General features: G+C 45.6%; 1 long non-coding RNA gene across 12 annotated transcripts in view; it reads right to left on the bottom strand.

The window, feature by feature from the left end:
- LOC137312934 (uncharacterized) overlaps positions 1 to 18,585 on the bottom strand; it is a 146,850-nt gene that overhangs the window by 88,176 nt on the left and 40,089 nt on the right. For all 12 annotated transcript variants that reach the window (XR_010960919.1, XR_010960912.1, XR_010960918.1 and 9 more), the window contains 2 exons: positions 14,924 to 15,089; positions 437 to 602 (listed from right to left, as the gene is read on the bottom strand). This is a non-coding gene — a long non-coding RNA (uncharacterized lncRNA). The remainder of the gene's footprint in view (positions 1 to 436; positions 603 to 14,923; positions 15,090 to 18,585) is intronic.

The raw sequence follows: 18,585 nt of genomic DNA, 5'->3' as shown, positions 1-18,585 counted from the left end.
TTTAACCATTTTAACATTTTTGTTCTTGAAATGTCTCTCATTTACTCCGCAGATATGTTTTGTCATCTCTCAATTCCTTAATATCCTGAAGTAGATTCCAGGTCAGTCAACGCATGAAATTCCATCTAACTCCCGTTTGTCGCCTCCGTTCTGTCCTTTTTCCCAGTTCCACTAAAATTGTTTCACTTTGTTTTCAGTCCACACTAGAGTTAGACCTGAACCGTTACCCTGTCCTTTGTCCAGATACTGACCGATCCGCTGAGTATTTTCACCTCTTCCTTTCATTGTTTCAGATTCACAATAAATGCAGTTTGATCCATTTCTTTCCAGTTTGGTCTGTTTCTCTTCTGTTACTTTCTCTGATTCTACGCTCTGATATCTTGTTAGTTTTGTGAGTTTAAATAATCCAAACTCATCCTGTTCCCCTCCCACTTACCCGATGTTCTTGTCCACTGAAATGCCTCTCGTATGTTGACAACAAGCTGACTCCGTCCACCCCTTCTTCAACTTCCTGTTCCAGTCTGCCCCGGTAGAATTTCGTGAACTGGACCAGTTGGTAACCGTCAGACTTGATCAAGAACTCAGTGATCGCAGTGTTCGGTCTGTGAACAACAATGGAGAAAACCAAACACATTATCGACCTTCCATCGGGGCGGCGACATTTCCTCTGACACCAAACGGCTGACTCCTCCTCTGAGCCATGTTATCAAATACCTTCCGAAAACCCATATATGCCGCATGTGTTACAATCCATTGACCTATATAGTCACGTCTCAAAAAGGCTGTGTACAATTTGTCAAATACGATGTCAAATGTCCACAGTTAATCCGTTCGAACCTTCCCCGAATCTGAAATGCTCACTAATTACATGTCTTTTTAAAAGGCATATGCTGTCAGTCCCGGATCATTCTGTGTCTGTTTAAAATGGGTGTACAGTCAGTCCCGCATCATTCTGTGTCTGTTTCAAATGGGTGTGCTGTCAGTCCCGGATCAGAGAATCAAGTTGCTGTTCAGAGCCTGAACCCATAGACGGCTCGATCAAACTGGAGATCACAACCAAATGAGATGAACTGGGGCATGAAAAGCTTTCAATTAATGAAACAAATACTTCAAACAGGATGTATTGACCCTACACAGAAATACGGAGATCAGAGGAGCATGTAGCTCAGGCAAAGGAGTTATGAAGGGAGATTTTAATTTTCACATAGACTGAGACACAAAGGCAATACATTTCCAGAATGCATCCAGGACAATTTTCTGAAACAATATCATAGAACTGAGAGGTTACACGTGTCAGGAAAGAGAGAACAAGCTGGGGCTTTTTTCTCCAGAAAAGAGAAGACTTAGGAGTGACGTGATAGAGGTTTATAAGATTAATGATGTGTTTGATAGTTTATACCTGAAGAAGATGTTTCCAATTGAAGGGAAGACTCGAACCAAGGGCCATTATTATCAGATCGTCACTAATAAATCGAATTGAATCGAATAATGAATTCAGTAAAAACGTCTTAACCCAGAGACTGGTGAGAATGTGAAACTCGCGCCCACGAAGTGTAGTTGAGAAGAATCGCAAAGATGCATTTAAGGGGAATTTTGATAAACAGATGAGAGAGAAAGAACATAAGAACATAACAAATGTGAGCAGGAGTAGGCCATCCGGGCCCTCGAGCCTGCTCCACCATTCAATCAGATCATGCTTGATCTTCCACCTCAACTCCACCTTCCCGCCCGATCCCCAAATCCCTTGATTCCCCTCGAGCCCAAAATTCTATGAATTCCAGCCTTGAATATAGTCAACGACTCAGCATCCACAGCCCTCTGGGTAGAGAATTCCATTGATTCACATCCCTCTGAATGAATAAATTCCTCCTCATCTCAGTCTTTCATGGCCGACCCCTTATCTGAAGACAATTTCCCCTTGTTCTCGACTCGACAGCCAAGGGAAGCAATCTCTCCGGATCTATCCTGACAAGTCCCCTCAGAATCTTATGTTCTATTTTAGATGTTTCAATGAGATGGCAGAGGAATAGATGCACATATTGATGGGGTTAGATGGAGAAGGATAGGTGTGGGGTGGTTTATAGCATAAGCACCGGCATGGACCTATTGGGCTGTATGGCCTGTTTCTGAGCTGAGCAGTCCACGAAATTCTGTAATCTTAGCCTACATTCGGCCCGCCATGCTTGTGCTAGCTTTTTGAAAGAACTGCCCAATTTAGTCCTACAACCCAGCGATTTCCTCATCACCCTGCAAATTATTCCTCTTCAATGACATGTCCAATTGCCGTTTGAAAGTGCCGATGGAATGTGGTTCCACCGCTCTTTTAGGTATTGCATTCCACATAATAACAAACCTCGATGAAAAAATATTTCTTCATTTCCCATTGAGATATATTGCCAAGTATTTTTTATCTCAGAGGGGAGCGGTGGAGAGAGAGAGAGAGAGAAAGTGGAGTGCGCGAGAAAGACAGAGTAGAAGGTGACAGAGAGGGTACAGACAAATAGAGTAGGAGAAAGAGGAGAGTAATGTGAGGAAGAGAGATAGAGAGAAAGTAGAAGGAGACAGAGAGAGTACATACAGAGAGAGAACGAGAGACAGAGATAGAGAGAGAGGAGATTCGGGTGAGAAAGAGAGAATGAGAGAGAGTAGAAGAAGACAGAGAGGGTAAAAGGATAGAGGGTAGAGAGGATGAGACAGAGACAAGAGGGAGATAAGGAGAGCACAAGAAGAGAAAAAGAGACAAAAAGGGGAAGACAGATAAAGACCACGAGGAGAGTGATAGAGAACGACAGAGGGACAGAGAGAGGAAGAGAAACAGACAGAGAGAGTAACAGGGGAGTGACGGACCGAGAGAGGGAGAGACAGGGACAGAGCGAGTGATTGAGACTGGTCAGAGAGAGAGAGTAGAGTGAGAGAGAGAGAGAGCGAGAGATAGAGAGAAACAATCAGGATCAAAGCATCAGAGGGCGTTGGAATCACCGAGAAGGGGGGAAGTTATTGATCTTTGGGGAAGGAGCAGGCTTCATCCCAGTCTCTATTGGTAGATCTCACACGGTGTGCGGCTGACGCCCACATACAGAGCATGGGAGAATGTAGAGGGAGCTTTACTCTGTATCTAAACAGTGATGTTCCTGCCCTGAGAGTGTTTGAATGGATAGTGTACAGGGAGCTTGACTCTCTATCTAACTCGTGCTCTACCTGCCCTGGAAATATTCAATGGGACACTGTAGAGGGATCTGTACTCTCTATCTAACCCATGCTGTACATGCATGGGAGTGTTTGATGGGACTGTGTAGAGGGGGCTTTACTCTCTATCTAACCCGTTCTCTTTCGAACTTGTGAACAGTTCAGAATGAGGTGGTTGATATTCCTCATGCCTCACATTCCTAAGCATTAAACACTGTGACAATGTTTTATTTTGCTCCACCCTGTTATTATAAAACTCTTTCTGTTCACCTCCGATGGTTCTGCCTCTCGCATGGATCCGTGTTCCACCGGCAGTTGCCGCACGGGTCAGCGCTGAGGGTGGTTATTGTACCATGGGGTGTATCACTGCCAGTCCACGTCGTGTGCTCCCGTAACAAGCCCAACCCACCGACTCCATCCCTCTCCCTTGACACCGTCTGATGCTGAAACAGACCATTCACAACCATTGACGTCCAATTTGACCCTGAGCTGAGATTCCGACCACATATTCTCTCCATCACCAAGTCCGCCTACTTCCATCTCTGTTACTCGCCCGTCTCTGCTTCTGTCTCATCTCATCTGTTGCTGAAACTCTTGTCCGTGCCTTTGTTACCGCGAAACTGGATTATTCCAATGCTCTTCTGGCCAACCTCCCATCTTCCACCCTTCATTAAATTCAGCTCATCCAAAACTCAGCTGCCCGTATCCGAATTCGCACAAAGTCCGTTTCAATCATCACGTAAATTGGCTCCCTGTTGGGCGACGCCTCGATTTTAAAATTCTCATCGTTGTGTTCAAATCCTTCCACGGCCATCGATCCCCCTATCTCTGTAACCTCCCCCAAGAATTCAACCCCATCCTCCCCCACTGAGGTCTCTGCGCTCCTCATTCTGGCCTCTTGCGCATCCCCGATTTCTTGCACTCCACCATTGGCGGCCGTGCCTTCAACTGCCTGGTCACCAGCCTCTGGAATTCCCTCCGTTAACTCTCGAGTTTACTCTCCTCCTTTATGAAGCTCCTTGAAATGCACCTTCTCACAATAACCCTCAATCCACACCTGCCCACCTTCTCCCCACATCACCAAAGCCTACCTACTCGCCTTCTCCACATATCCCTTAATCCCCAACTGAAAACCTTCTCTCCCTAACGCTCAACGCGACCTACCCACCTTCCCACCATATCCCTCAATCCCCACCTACACGTCTTCCCACGATATCCCTCAATCCCCACCTACCCGTCTTCCCACGATATCCATCAATCCCCACCTACCCGTCTTCCCACGATATCCCTCAATCCCCACCTACCCACCTTCCCACCATATCCCTCAATCCCCACCTACCCGTCTTCCCACGATATCCCTCAATCCCCACCTACCCGTCTTCCCACGATATCCCTCAATCCCCACCTACCCGTCTTCCCACGATATCCCTCAATCCCCACCTACCCGTCTTCCCACGATATCCCTCAATCCCCACCTACCCGTCTTCCCACGATATCCCTCAATCCCCACCTACCCGTCTTCCCACGATATCCCTCAATCCCCACCTACCCACCTTCCCACCATATCCCTCAATCCCCACCTACCTGCTCATTCTCACCAAGCAACCTTCTCCCCTTATCCGTAATTCACAACTACCCACCTTCTCAAGAGTTCAGAACATACTCCTCTCATTAAGGTGAGTTTGGACTCAGAATCACTCCCAGGAGTATTCCAGTTTCTGAAGGGGTATAAAGAGCTATTTTGTTCCTGATACTCAATCTTTCCCTCCAACTCTGAATCAACTCTCACACTAACCTGGTTGACTTAACTGCCCTCTGAAATATGGCCTCGGTATCAGACAGGCGCACCCAGCCCAGACGGGCCTGCAAAGTGCTTCTCACTAACGTCTGTGAACTGGTGCCAAAGTTGGGAGATCTGTCCCAAGGACTCGTCAAGCAATAACCTGACATCGTCATTATGAGCCGGGGCTCAGTGGGTAGCATCTGGCCTCAGAGTCAGAAGGTCGTGCGCTCGAACCCCACACACACCAGAGACTTGAGCATCTTAATCCTGGCCGACAATTTCCTGTGCCAGTACTGTGGGAGCGCTGCACGCTCAGAGGATCAGGACTGAGGGAATGCTGCACTGTCAGAGGAGCAGTACTGAGGAAGCGCCGCACGGTCGGAGGGTCAGTATTGAGAGAGTGTTGCACTTTCGGAGGGACAGTAAAAAAGGAGTGCTGCACTGTCGGAGGTTCAGTACTGAGGGAGTGCTGCACTGTCGGAAGGTCAGTCCTGAGGGAGTGCTGCACTGTCGGAAGGTCAGTACTGAGGGAGTGCTGCACTGTCGGAAGGTCAGTACTGTGGGAGGGCTGTACCCTTTGAAGTGTCGTCATTTGGATGAGATGTTCAACCGAGTGCGCTCATATCAGTCTTTAATGGCCGAGCCCTTATCTGGGGAATGGGGAATGACTGTTCCCCATTGGTCTAGATTCACCAGTCAGTGCAATCACCATCTATCCTGTCAAGTCCCTCAGAATACCATATGTTTCTATGAGATGAGAAAGGAATAGGATATGTTGATGGGGTTAGATGAAGAAGGGTGGTCTTTTGCTCGTGTGGAACATAAACCCCGGCATGTATCTATTGTGCCGAATGGCCTGTTTCTCAGCTGTGCAAATCTAAGTATTTCTGGAATCTTAGCATACATTGGGCCCGTCATGCCTGTGCTGGCTCTTTGAAAGAACACACTGGAGATCACAACCCACTGAGGGGAACTGGGACATGAAAAGCTTTCAATTAATGAAACAAATACTTCAAGCAGGAAGTATTGAGCCCACACAGAAATACGGAGATCAGAGGAGCCTGTAGCTAAGGCAAAGCAGTTATGAACGGAGATTTTAATTTTCCCATTGACTGCCTTATAATGGCAATACTTTTCCCGAGTGCATCACGGACAGTTTACTGAAACAATATCATAGAACGGGGAGGATATAACTATCACGAAAGAGAGAACAAGCTGGATGTCTTTTCTCTGTAAAAGAGAAGACTGAGGAGTGACCTTATAGAAGTCTTTAAGTTTAATGACGGGTTTGATACGGTAGACGGAGAGAAGATGATTCCACCCGCGGGTGAGAGCAGAACTAGGGGTTAAAAATCGAAGCTAGTCAATGATAAATCCAATATTAACTCAGGAGAAACTCCTTTACCCAGAGAGTGGTGAGAGTGAGCAACTCGCTACCACAAGTGAGTTGAGGCGACGAGCAAAGATGCTGTTAAGATTAAGCTCGATAAGCACACGAGGGATGAGGGAATAGAAGGATACCTTGATTTGGTCATGATGAAGCAGGGTGAAAGGAGGACCATGTGGAGCAGAAGACAACGGCATGGACTCTTTGGGACGAATGTCTGAACGGTGTATGTTGGGGGTAAGATAAAGAGAGACGGAGAGAGTAAAGGGAGAAAGAGAGAGTAGAGGGAGAAAGAGAGCACGATCGAGACAGAGAGAGACATACAGAGAAAGACAAAGAGTTTGAGGAACTGAAAATCGAGAAACAGAGGAGGGATAAGTAAATAGAGACCGGAGGAGATGTTTTGGAAATGCCTGTCAGCTGTTGGCAGCAAAACAATAGCCACTTGTTGCTGCTTCAATGGATTTTTTTCCAGGAAGAATGTTGACAAAAACAGCAATTTGTATTTTAACACCAATCGGACTGAGAGACTGGAGCAGAGCATCGAAGAAAGGGAGAATGAACGAGAATGGAGGAAGGCAGTGATCTCAGGAAAAGCCCACGCTCCATCCCGGTGTCCGTTAGTAGATATCAACCGGAGTGGGATTGAGACCCACACACAGAGCATGGGAGAGTGCAGAGGGACTTTTACTCTGTATCTCACCAGTGTTGTAACTGGCCTCGGAGTGTTTGATGGGACAGTGTAGAGGGAGCTTTACTCTGTTTCTAACCCTGTACCTGAACTGGGACTGTTTGACGGGACAGTGCAGATGCAGCTTTACTCTGTTTCTAACCCCTATTTCACCTGCCCTGGGAGTGTTTGTTGTGACATTTTAGAGGGAGCTTTACTCTATATCTGACCCATTTTATTCCTATCCATGGAACAGTTTAAACGACGGTGGTTGGTATTTCCCATGCCTCATGTTGCAAAGCATTAAGTCCGTGACTGTGTTTCTGTTGGTGAGCCCTGTTATTACAAAAATCTTGCTGTTCACACCGGAAGGTTCTGTTTTTCACTGGTTTTCGGTTCCTCGAGCAATTCCTTCACAGGTCAGTGTTGAGTGTGGCAATTGTATCATGGTCGGGGGTGGGGGGGGGGGGGCATCATTCCCAGGGCCCACCATCGTGCAGACACAGAGAGAGTAGATCGTTGTCCATTCAATGAGAGATCAAAACACAGTCCAGACACTGAGAGAGGAGATCAGTCCAGACATTGAGAGAGGAGATCACAGTCCAGACACTGAGAGAGGAGATCACAGTCCAGACACTGATAGTGGTGATCACAGTCCAGACACTGAGAGAGGAGATCACAGTCCAGACACTGAAAGTGGTGATCACAGTCCAGACACTGAGAGAGGAGATCACAGCCCAGAATCTGAGAGATGTGTTCACAATCCAAGCACTGAGAGAGGAGATCACAGTCCAGAATCTGAGAGATGTGTTCACAATCCAAGCACTGAGAGAGGAGATCACAGTCCAGAATCTGAGAGATGTGCTCACAATCCAAGCACTGAGAGAGGAGATCACAGTCCAGACACGGAGAGAGGCGATCTCAGTCCGGTCAGTGAGAGAGGAGATCAGAGTCCCAACACTGAGAGAGGTGATCACAGTCCAATTGCTGAGAGGGTATTGCAGTCCAGACACTGAGAGATCAAAGTCCAGACACTGAGAGAGGAGATCACATTCCAGCCATGAGAGAGGTGATGACAGTCCATAAAGTGAGCGTTTCAAGAGCAAAATATTAAAAAGAACAGACACACAAGGGTTATAATCTCTGGATTATTACCTAAGCCACGTGCAAATAGTCGTAGGGATAAGCAGATTAGGGAGGAGAACACATGGATGAAGGAGTGGTGTAGGAAGGAGAGGTTCCATTTCGTGGGACACTGGCACCTGTACTCGGACACGATGGAATTGTACCGTTGGGACCGGCTCCACGTGACCCGGGCTGGCACCAGGGTTCCAGCGTTAAGAATAAATACGGCTTTAAATTTGTAATTGGGTCTAGAGCTCAGTTGGAAAAGTAATATAAATAACAATTCTGGAACAAAAAGGAAGAGCGTAGAATGATAGTCAGAAATTATGCTTTCAGCACTACATGTAAAGGAAAAACTGAAAGATGAAAAGTAATTAAATCTGGAGAGAGAAATAAGGAATGTGTGTGTTACAATACTGATTGATGAAAAGTAATTCAATCTGGAGAGAGAAATAAGGAATGTGTGAGAAATACAATATTACAATATGGGCAGGGTGTGTGGCCCAAATAAGCGTTCTTTATACAAACGCATGAAGTATAAGCAACAAATTGAATGAAATGTGGGCACAAATTCAACCTACAGGGTACGAAATGGTAGCCATTAGTGAGGCATGGCTGTACAACAGTCAGAAATGGGAACTGAATATACCAGGTTATAAGGTCTATAGGAAGGATAGGAGAACTGGTAGAGGGGGAGGAGTATAGTGAGTGATTAAGGATGAAATTTATTCATTGATAAGAGATGATATAACGAGAGGTAGGCAGTCAGTGGGAACTTTATGCGTAGAATTAGGAAATAGAAAACGATTTAATCCCAAAGTGGGAGTTGTGTATAGAACCCCTGTAGCAGCTGTGAAGCGGCAGAATGTATAAATGGGGAGATTAGACAAGCATGTAGCAAAGGCAGAGTGGTTTATATGGGGATCGATTTTAACTTTCATATAGATTGGGATAAACAGACGAGCTCATGTCAGAAATGTAACGAATTTCTTGAGTATGTACAGGAAAACTTTCTGCAACAATATGACCGAGGAGAAACAAGGAGGCAGGCCACAGTAGAATTAATAATGAGCAATGGGCCAGATTTAATGAACAGCCTAACGGTGTACGAACATTGATCTAAATTGGAAAACTGTACATGTCACTCCACTATTTAAGAAAGGTGATAGAAGGAAACCAGGGAATTATAGACCAGTTCGCCAAACATCTGTTTTCGAGAAATTACTCGAGTCTCTAATTAAGGATAGTGACTGAACACATTGAAAATTTTCAGCTGATCGAAAGAGCCAGCATAGATTTTGTTTCAAAGAGGTGACTAAAGTAGTGGACAGGGGAATGTCTATGGAATTTGTTTCTATGGACTTCCAAAAGGCATTCGATAAAGTCCCTCAGAAGAGACTGTTAGCTAAAGTTGAAGCTGATGGAATTGAGGGAAAATGATTGACCTGGTTAGGAAATTGGCAGAGCGGCAGGAGACATTGGGCCTGAAGTCGCTGCGAGCGGCGAGGCAACACTCACTGCAGCTCATGCGAATTAAATTAACAAAAATACTGACTCTAGGCTCTGTGGCGATGAATTGCTTGAATTTGAACTTTACAAAAATTGTGCTCTATCAACCCAGCCTCTGAGCAGCGTGATTTGCCGCGTAGCTGGAAAGGTGTGTGAGGAGAAGACACGAACACAAATTCGGTAAGGACGAGACGTCCCGCCCACAGAATTAGGCTGCATTGCTCAAACAATCAAGCAGACTTCATTCCTTTAAAGTTTGCATTCTGTATGGTATTGTAATTTTTTTCTAAAATCAAAAACCAACGAAATAATTGATTTAAAAATTAATATTGTAATTTTCATTCTTCTTCAACCACCAAAAAACTAATACAATAAGGAGTGATATGAGAGTCCTCGTTTATAAAAGTTCATCTTTACTTGATTGGCAGTAATTAAAACTTACCGAGCTGTTAAAACTCATTTTGGACTTTGTATTTGCTGGAATGATACCTGGACATCAAGGGTTAAATAATGATGATAGATTACACAAACTAGGGTTGCATTCTCTGGAATTTGCAAGATTAAGGGTTGATTTGTTCGAATTTTTCAAGCTATTAAGGGGAACTGATAGGGAAGGCAGCGAGAAACTATGTCCGCTGGTTGGGGAGTCCAGGACTATGGGTCTCAGCCTAAAAATTAGAGCCAGAACTTTCAGGAGTGAAGTTATGAAACACTTCTACACGCAAAGGGTGGGAGATATTTGGAACTCTCTTCTGCAAACGGAAGTTGGTGTTAGCTCAATTGTTAATTATAATTCTGAGGTTGATAGATTTTTCTTAACTCTGTTAATATTGGGGTTAAGGCGGGTAAATTAAGTTCGGTCAGAGATCCGCCATGATGCCATTGAATGGCGCAACAGGCTCCAGGGATCAAAATGCCGACTCCTGTTCCGACGTTCCTGGTCAATGTCATCACCAACCACAATCTTCAGCAGGCGACACTGCTGACCAGCAGTGTCAGAGCAAAGAGAGACAGAGAAAGGGGCAAGAGAAAGGGTGACATAAGCAAAAAGGTAGAGGGAGGGAGAGAGAAAAATGAAGACATAGAGATATAGTTCGTGAGAGAGAACGAGAGAGACAGACATGTGACAAAGAGAGATAGAAACAGAGAGAAGAGACCAATAAATAGAGATAAATAGGAGAGGCCGAAAGGGAGACAGACAGAGAGGGAGAGACGAGGATAGAGGGAGAGAGGAGTATAGAGGGAGAGATAGCTGAGGAAAGAGAGTGAGACTCAGAGGGAGATGGAGAGAGAGAAAGAGAGAGACGAATTGTGGGAGAGAGAGAGAGCGATGGAGAGGGAGACAGAGAGATAGTGATAGAAAGGCAGAGAATCAGCAGAGAGAGAGACACATGGAGAGAGAGAGAGAGAGAATTATAGAGACAGAGAGATGGTGGGGGCGAAAGAATGAAAGACACAAACAGAGGGAGAAACAGACAAACAGAGAGGGCGGAGGGAGGAATAAAGAGAGGGAGAGACGGGGATGGATCAGAGAGTGTAGATGGAGGGAGACAGAGAGAGAGCGAGTAGAGACAGAGAGAGTAGGGTAGATGTAGAGAGACGGAGAAAGAAAGAGAGTGAGAAAGAGAGTGGAGGTTGAGTGACTGGGAAAGAGAGAGCATCAGACGGAAAGATTCAGAGTGAGAGAGTCAGAGGGAGAGAAAGGGACAGAGTTAGAGAGTTTAGGGAAAGAGACAGAGAGAGAGACAGAGAGATGTGGATGGGTCAGAGAGTGTAGTGGCAGAGAGTGTCGTGGCACAGAGTGTCGTGGCAGTAGCAAAGAGAACGAGTACAAGGGAAGCTTGAAATTGAAGGTGAGATATATAGAAAGGGAGAGAGTTACTGACTGAGAGAGGTGGAGATTAGAGGTGGAGAGGGAGAGATATGGAGAGTAGAGCGAGAGAATGAGAGGAGAGAGTGAAGAACGAAAGAGGGAGACACAGTGCAGAGGCAGAGAGACACCGAGAGGGAGAATGAGGAGGGGGTGGGGAGTGTGACAGAGAGACAGGCAGACAGACTGTGAGAATCTGAATAATAAGGACAGAGAGATAGTGGGGGTGAGGGAGAAAGAAAGAGACAGACAGATGGAGAAAAAGACAGAAAGCGAGAGAAACAATGGAGACAGAAAAACGGAAGTGAAATATTGAGAAATGGGGAAGAGAGAGAAAGAGAGAGAGAGGGAGGAGAAGGGGGAGAGATATGGAGTAAAGGGTGAGAGCGAGGAGAGTGCGACAGACACAGAGAGAGAGAGGCCGAGAGAGAGAGGGAGAGAGGAAGGGGTGAGATAGAGAGCAGAGGGAGAGCACGAGCAGAGAGCGAGGAGGGTGACAGAGAGAGAGAGAGTGAGGGGTATAGGGAGAGGGACAGGGAAAGAGAGAGAGACTCCCACCTACCAATTATCTACCCTTTTCATTCAACACAACCACCCAAAACCTTCTCACGATATCCCTCAACAAAACTTACCACCTTCTCACCATATCCATCAACCCCACCTACCGAAATTCTCCCCATATCACTCAACCCCACCGACACACATTCACACAATATCCATCAATCCCCACTTAAACACATTCTCCACATTTCATTCAAACTCCACCTAATCACCATCTCCACATCTCCCTGTCACACGGCTACCCATCTTCTCCCCATATCTCTCACTCCCTCCTACCATCCATTTCCCAAGATCACTCTAACCCACCGAACCACCTTCTCACAATATCTCTCAATCATAACCTACCCCCTTCATTAATATTTCCCAAAATCACACTTAACCAACTCCTCACCATATCCGTCCACCCCACCTATCCATCTTCTCCCCATTTCACTCAACTACACCTACCCACCTTCAGTCAAAATCCCTCAATTCCCAACTACCAATCATCCCCCATATCCCTCAATCCCCACCTACCTTTCTTACCCCCAAATACCTCAATCCCCACCGACCCACATTATCACCTTATTCCTCAACCCCACCTAAACAACTTCCCACCATATCTCTCAATACCACCTAAAAACCTCCCCATGTTCATCAAACCAGAGCTACACAACTTATCCCCATAACACTCAACCCCACCTACCCACATTCTCACAACATCCCTCAATCACCACCTACAATTCTTCGCACCATATACCTCAATCCCCACCTAACCGCCTTCTCTTCATATTCCTCACTCATACTTACCCATCTTCTCCAAATATTCCTCAATCCACACATATCCATCGACTCACCATATGCCTAAACTCACCTACCCACCTTTTCAAAAAATCTCTCAACCCCACATTCCAACCTTCGACCCATGTCCCACATAACCACCTTCACGCCATATCATTCAATCCCCAACTACTAACCCAACTTCTCCCTATATCCCTCAATTCCACCTACGCAACTTCTCAGCATAGCCCTCAAAGCCAAACTAACTACCTTCTCTCCGTATCCCACAAACTCACCGACGCACCATCTCCACAGATCACTCAAACACACCCAACCACCTTCTCACTATATCCATTATTACCACTTACCCACCCCCTCACCATATCCGTCAACCCCACCTACCCACATTATCGTCATATCCCTCAATCGCACCTATACACCTTCTCCCCTTATCACTCAACCCCAACTACACACATCAAAAAAAAATTCCTCAATCCACAACGACCTCCCATATCCCTCAATCACCTGAAGACATCTTTACGCCATATCCCTGAATCCCAACTTAATCATGGCTGACTTTCACCTAAATATATACTGGCCAATCCAAATTAGCAATAATACTGCGGGGCATTAATTACTGGAGTGTGTACGAGATGGTTTTTCAAACCAATATGTTGAGCAGGCAATTCGGGAACAGGCTATTCTAGATTGGGTATGGTGCATTGAGAAGCGGTTAATTGAAAACATTGTTGTGCGGGGTCCTTTAAAGGAGAGTAACTGTAACATGATAGTATTCTTCATTAAGATAGAAAGTGAAGGAGTGCAATCCGAAACTCGGGTACTAAATCGAAGGTATGAGGAGTGAGTTGGCTATGATAGATTTGGGACCTTCATTAAAAGGCATGACGGTGGATAGGCAATGGCTAACATTTTAGGAACGAATGCATGAATCGCAACAGTTTTCCATTCCATTCTGGCACAAAAACACAGAAGGACAAGAGCCGCAACCATGGCTAACAAAATAAGTTAAGGCTAGGATGCGATGCAAAGTGGAGTCATATCAATTTGCCAGAAAATGCAGCAAGCATGAGGATTGGGAGCAGTTTTGAACGGATCAAAAAAGGGACAAGAGATTGATTAAGAGGGAAAAATAGAGAATGAGAGAGAACATGCAAGGAACATAAAAGCGGACTGTAAAAACTTCTACAAACGGGAATATGATATTGAGATAGACGATCAGCCATGATCATATTGAAAGGCAGAGCAGGCTCGAAGGGCCGAATGGCCTACTCCTGCTCCTCTTTTCTATGATTCGATGACTCGGTTGCCAAGATTTCCACCTTCAGCAGGTGGTGTCAGATCGACCGTCCATTACACACCGTCCTCCATTTTCACTTCCATTTACTTCGATACTATTAAAAGTAATTGACAGAATATTATGGGCTGATTGCCTGCAATTTCCGAAAGTGCTCTGCCGGGGAGTGACGCTCCACCGCAAGTTCCACTGCCCGGATTGTGAGTCCGCTGAAGGCAGAATTAACCCCCGGTGATGAATGGGGCAGAACAAAACCCCGCACGGCCTCGGTTTCGCGCTCTCCACAGTTTGTTTGATCAGTTTCCGTGTTCGGGTTTGATACATTCAATCATTTTAACATTTTTGTTCTTGAAATGTCTCTCCTTAACTCCGCAGATATTTTTTGTCATCTCTCAATTCCTTGATATCCTGAAATAGATTCCAGGTCAGTGAAAGAATGACATTCCCACTAACTCCTGTTTGTCGCCTCTGTTCTGTCCTTTTCCCAGTTCCACTAAAACTGTTTCACTTTGTTTTCAGTCCACACTAGAGTTATAACTGAACCGTCACCCTGTCCTTTGTCCAGATACTGACCAATCCGTTGGGTATTTTCACCTCTTTCTTTCATTTTTCAGATTCACAATAATTGCAGTTTGAACCATTTATTTCCAGTTTGGTCTGTTTCTCTTCTGTTACCTTCTATGATTCTAAGATCTGATCGTCTATTCGTTTTGTGATGTTTAAATCATCCAAATTGATCCCATGTCCCTCCCACTTACCTGATGTTCTTGTCCACTGAAATGCCTCTCGTATGTTGACAACGAACTGACTCCGTCCACCCCTGCTTCAGCTGCCTGTTCCAGTCTGTCCCGGTAGAATTTCGTCAACTGGATCAGTTGGTAACCTTCAGACTTTGTCAAGAACTCAGTGATCGCAGTGTTCGGTCTGTGAACAACAATGGAGAAAATTATCACATTATCGACTTTCCATCCGGGCGGCGTCATTTCCTCTGATACCAAACGGCTGACGCCTCCTGTGAGCCACGTTATCAAATACCTTCTGAAAACCCATATATGCCGCATGTGTTACAATCCATTGACCGATATATTTTCGTCTCAACACGGCTGTATCAAATTTGTCAAATACAATGTCAAATGCTACAGTTAGCCGTTGCAGCCTTCACTGAATCTTAAATGCTAAATAATTCGACGTGAAATTTCAGATTCGAGGGGTTTGTCCACAAATGACGTGGACTAATTAGTCTCGAGTTATCTTTTTTTAAATTCCTTCTTGGGACGTGGACGTCGCTGGCGAGCCGGCATTTATTGCCCATCCCTAATTGCCCTTGAGAAGGTGGTAGTGAGACGCCATCTTTAACCGCTGCAGTCCGTGTGGTGAAGGTTCTCTCACAGTGCTGTTAGGAAGGGAGTTCCAGGATTTTGACCCAGCGACGATGAAGGAAAGGCGAAATATTTCCAAGTCGGGATGGTGTATGACTTGGAGGGGAACGTGCAGGTGGTGTTGTTCCCATGTACCTGCGGCTCTTGTCCTTCTAGGTGGTAGAGGTCTCGGGTTTGGGAGGTGCTGTCGAAGAAGCCTTGGCGAGTTGCTGCAGTGCATCCTGTGAATGGAGCCACTGCAGCCACTGTGCGCCGGTTGTGAAGGGAGTGAATGTTTCGGGTGGTGGATGGGGTGCCAATCAAGCGGGCTGCTTTGTGCTGGATGGTGTCGAGCTTCTTGAGTGTTGTTGGAGCTGCAGTCATCCAGGCAAGTGTGGAGTATTCCATCACACTCCTGACTTGTGCCTTGTAGATGGCGGAAAGGCTTTGGGGAGTCAGGAGGTGAGTCACTCGCCGCAGAATACCCAGCCTCTGACCTGCTCTTGCAGCCACATTATTTATATGGCTGGTCCAGTTAAGTTTCTGGTCAATAGTGACCCCCAGGATGTTGATGGTGGGGGATTCGGCGATGGTAATGCCGTTGAATGTCAACGGGAGGTGGTTAGACGGTCTCTTGTTGGAGATGGTCATTGCCTGGCACTTGTCTGGCGCGAATGTTACTTGCCACTTGTCAGCCCAAGCCTGGATGTTGTCCAGGTCATGCTGCATACGGGCTCGGACTGCTTCATTATTTGAAGGGTTGCGAATGGAACTGAACACTGTGCAATCATCAGCGAACATCCACATTTCTGACCTTATAATGGAGGGAAGTTTATTGATGAAGCCGCTGAAGATGCTTGGCCCAGGACACTGCTCCGAGGAACTCCTGCAGCAATGTCCTGGGGCTGAGATGATTGGCCACCAACAACCACTGCTATCTGATTGACACATTCTCCTTATTTTAACACAGACATTACTTGGTCTCTTTCAGTCCACCTGGACATTTTCGTCAACAATTGTGTTATCAAAATTTGTGAGTTTTGAAAAATTGTGGTCATAGTCCCTCCTATCTGCTCTCTGAATTCCTTTAAAAGCCTCGGTTGCGTTATCTCTGAGCTCAGTGGCATATCCAGCTCGGCAATTAAATTCACAACCAAATCCTTCCCTAAAATTGTCTCGAAATATGGCTCGCTGAAGATGCTGTATCGACGCCTTTGTATTGAATAATTTTACTGTAGACAGTTTGATACTGTGATACTTTGATGCTTTGAAACCAACATTTGCACATCTGCCATCATTTTTAGAAACTGACTGAAATATTTTGTATCTCCCCAAAAGTTCATCAACTCCAGCCCTGTCTTTGCGACACGAGAACACATCTCTCATGATTCTGACTTTCCAAACGTGCTTGGAATGATTTGTAGATTCACAGACATAACACACAATCTGAACTCCAATTCATTGGACTGTTGACCAGTTCTCGTTTTTTTTTTCTTTTTTTAATATCAAGTTACTTCTTCTGTCACTACTTCAAAAACCTCCTTCCTTTTTTCCTGCGAATAACTTTTCACTATTTCATCAATCTTCTGTTCCTGCTCCAACAGTTTTATTATTTCCACTCTCTAGTCTCAGATCCGGATATTTCACACGCTCCAGTCCTATCAGGTGAAACCCTCCCACTGCTCCCTATACCCATTCTGTCAATCCGTTTTGGCTGGTTGGTTCAGATCGTAACCGTCCCTACCCTTCGTCCTGAACTCACCCTAGTGTCATAAGAACATAAGAACATAAGAAATTGGAGCAGGAGTAGGCCAATCGGCCCCTCGAGCCTGCTCCGCCATTCAATAAGATCATGGCTGATCTGATCCCAACCACAAATCTAAAGAACACAAGAAGTCGGAGCAGGACCCGGCCACACAGCCCCTGGGCCCTCTCCGCCACCCACAGGGCATTGACCGATCCGAACTCAGCTTCATGTCCAATTTCCTGCCTGCTCCCCATAACCCCTAATTCCCTTTACTTCTAGGAAACTGTCTATTTCTGTTTTAAATTTATCTAATGATGTAGCTTCCACAGCTTCCTGGGGCAGCAAATTCCACAGACCAACCACCCTCTGAGTGAAGAAGTTTCTCCTCATCTCAGTTTTGAAAGAGCAGCCCCTTATTCTAAGATTATGCCCCCTAGTTCTAGTTTCACCCATCTTTGGGAACATCCTTACTGCATCCACCCGATCAAGACCCTTCACAATCTTATATGTTTCAATAAGATCGCCTCTCATTCTTCTGAACTCCAATGAGTAGAGTCCCAATCTACTCAACCTCTCCTCATATGTCCGCCCCCTCATCCCCGGGATTAACCAAGTGAACCTTCTTTGTACTGCCTCGAGAGCAAGTATGCCTTTTCTTAAGTATGGAGACCAAAACTGTATGCAGTATTCCAGGTGCGGTCTCACCAATACCTTATATAACTGCAGCAATACCTCCTTGTTTTTATATTCTATCCCCCTAGCAATAAAAGCCAACATTCCGTTGGCTTTCTTGATCACCTGCTGCACCTGCATACCAACTTTTTGATTTTCTTGCACTAGGACCCCCAGATCCCTTTGTACTGCAGTACTTTCCAGTCTCTCGCCATTAATAAAATAACTTGCTCTCTGATTTTTCCTGCCAAAGTGCATAACCTCACATTTTCCAATATTATATTGCATCTGCCAAATCTCCGCCCACTCACCCAGCCTGTCTATATCCCCTTGCAGGTTTTTTATGTCCTCCTCACTCTCTACTTTCCCTCCCATCTTTGTATCATCTGCAAATTTTGATATGTTGCACTCGGTCCCCTCCTCCAAATCGTTAATATAGATTGTAAAGAGTTGGGGACCCAGCACCGACCCCTGTGGAACACCACTGGTTACTGGTTGCCAGTCCGAAAATGAACCATTTATCCCAACTCTCTGCTTCCTGTTCGATAACCAATCCTCCACCCATGCCAGAATATTACCCCCAATCCCGTGATTTTTTATCTTAAGTAATAATCTTTTATGTGGCACCTTGTCGAATGCCTTC

This window comes from Heptranchias perlo, unplaced genomic scaffold (genome assembly GCF_035084215.1).
Source record: "Heptranchias perlo isolate sHepPer1 unplaced genomic scaffold, sHepPer1.hap1 HAP1_SCAFFOLD_44, whole genome shotgun sequence".
Taxonomy (NCBI): Eukaryota; Metazoa; Chordata; class Chondrichthyes; order Hexanchiformes; family Hexanchidae; genus Heptranchias; species Heptranchias perlo.
This window is presented reverse-complemented; position numbering and strand designations above follow the sequence as displayed.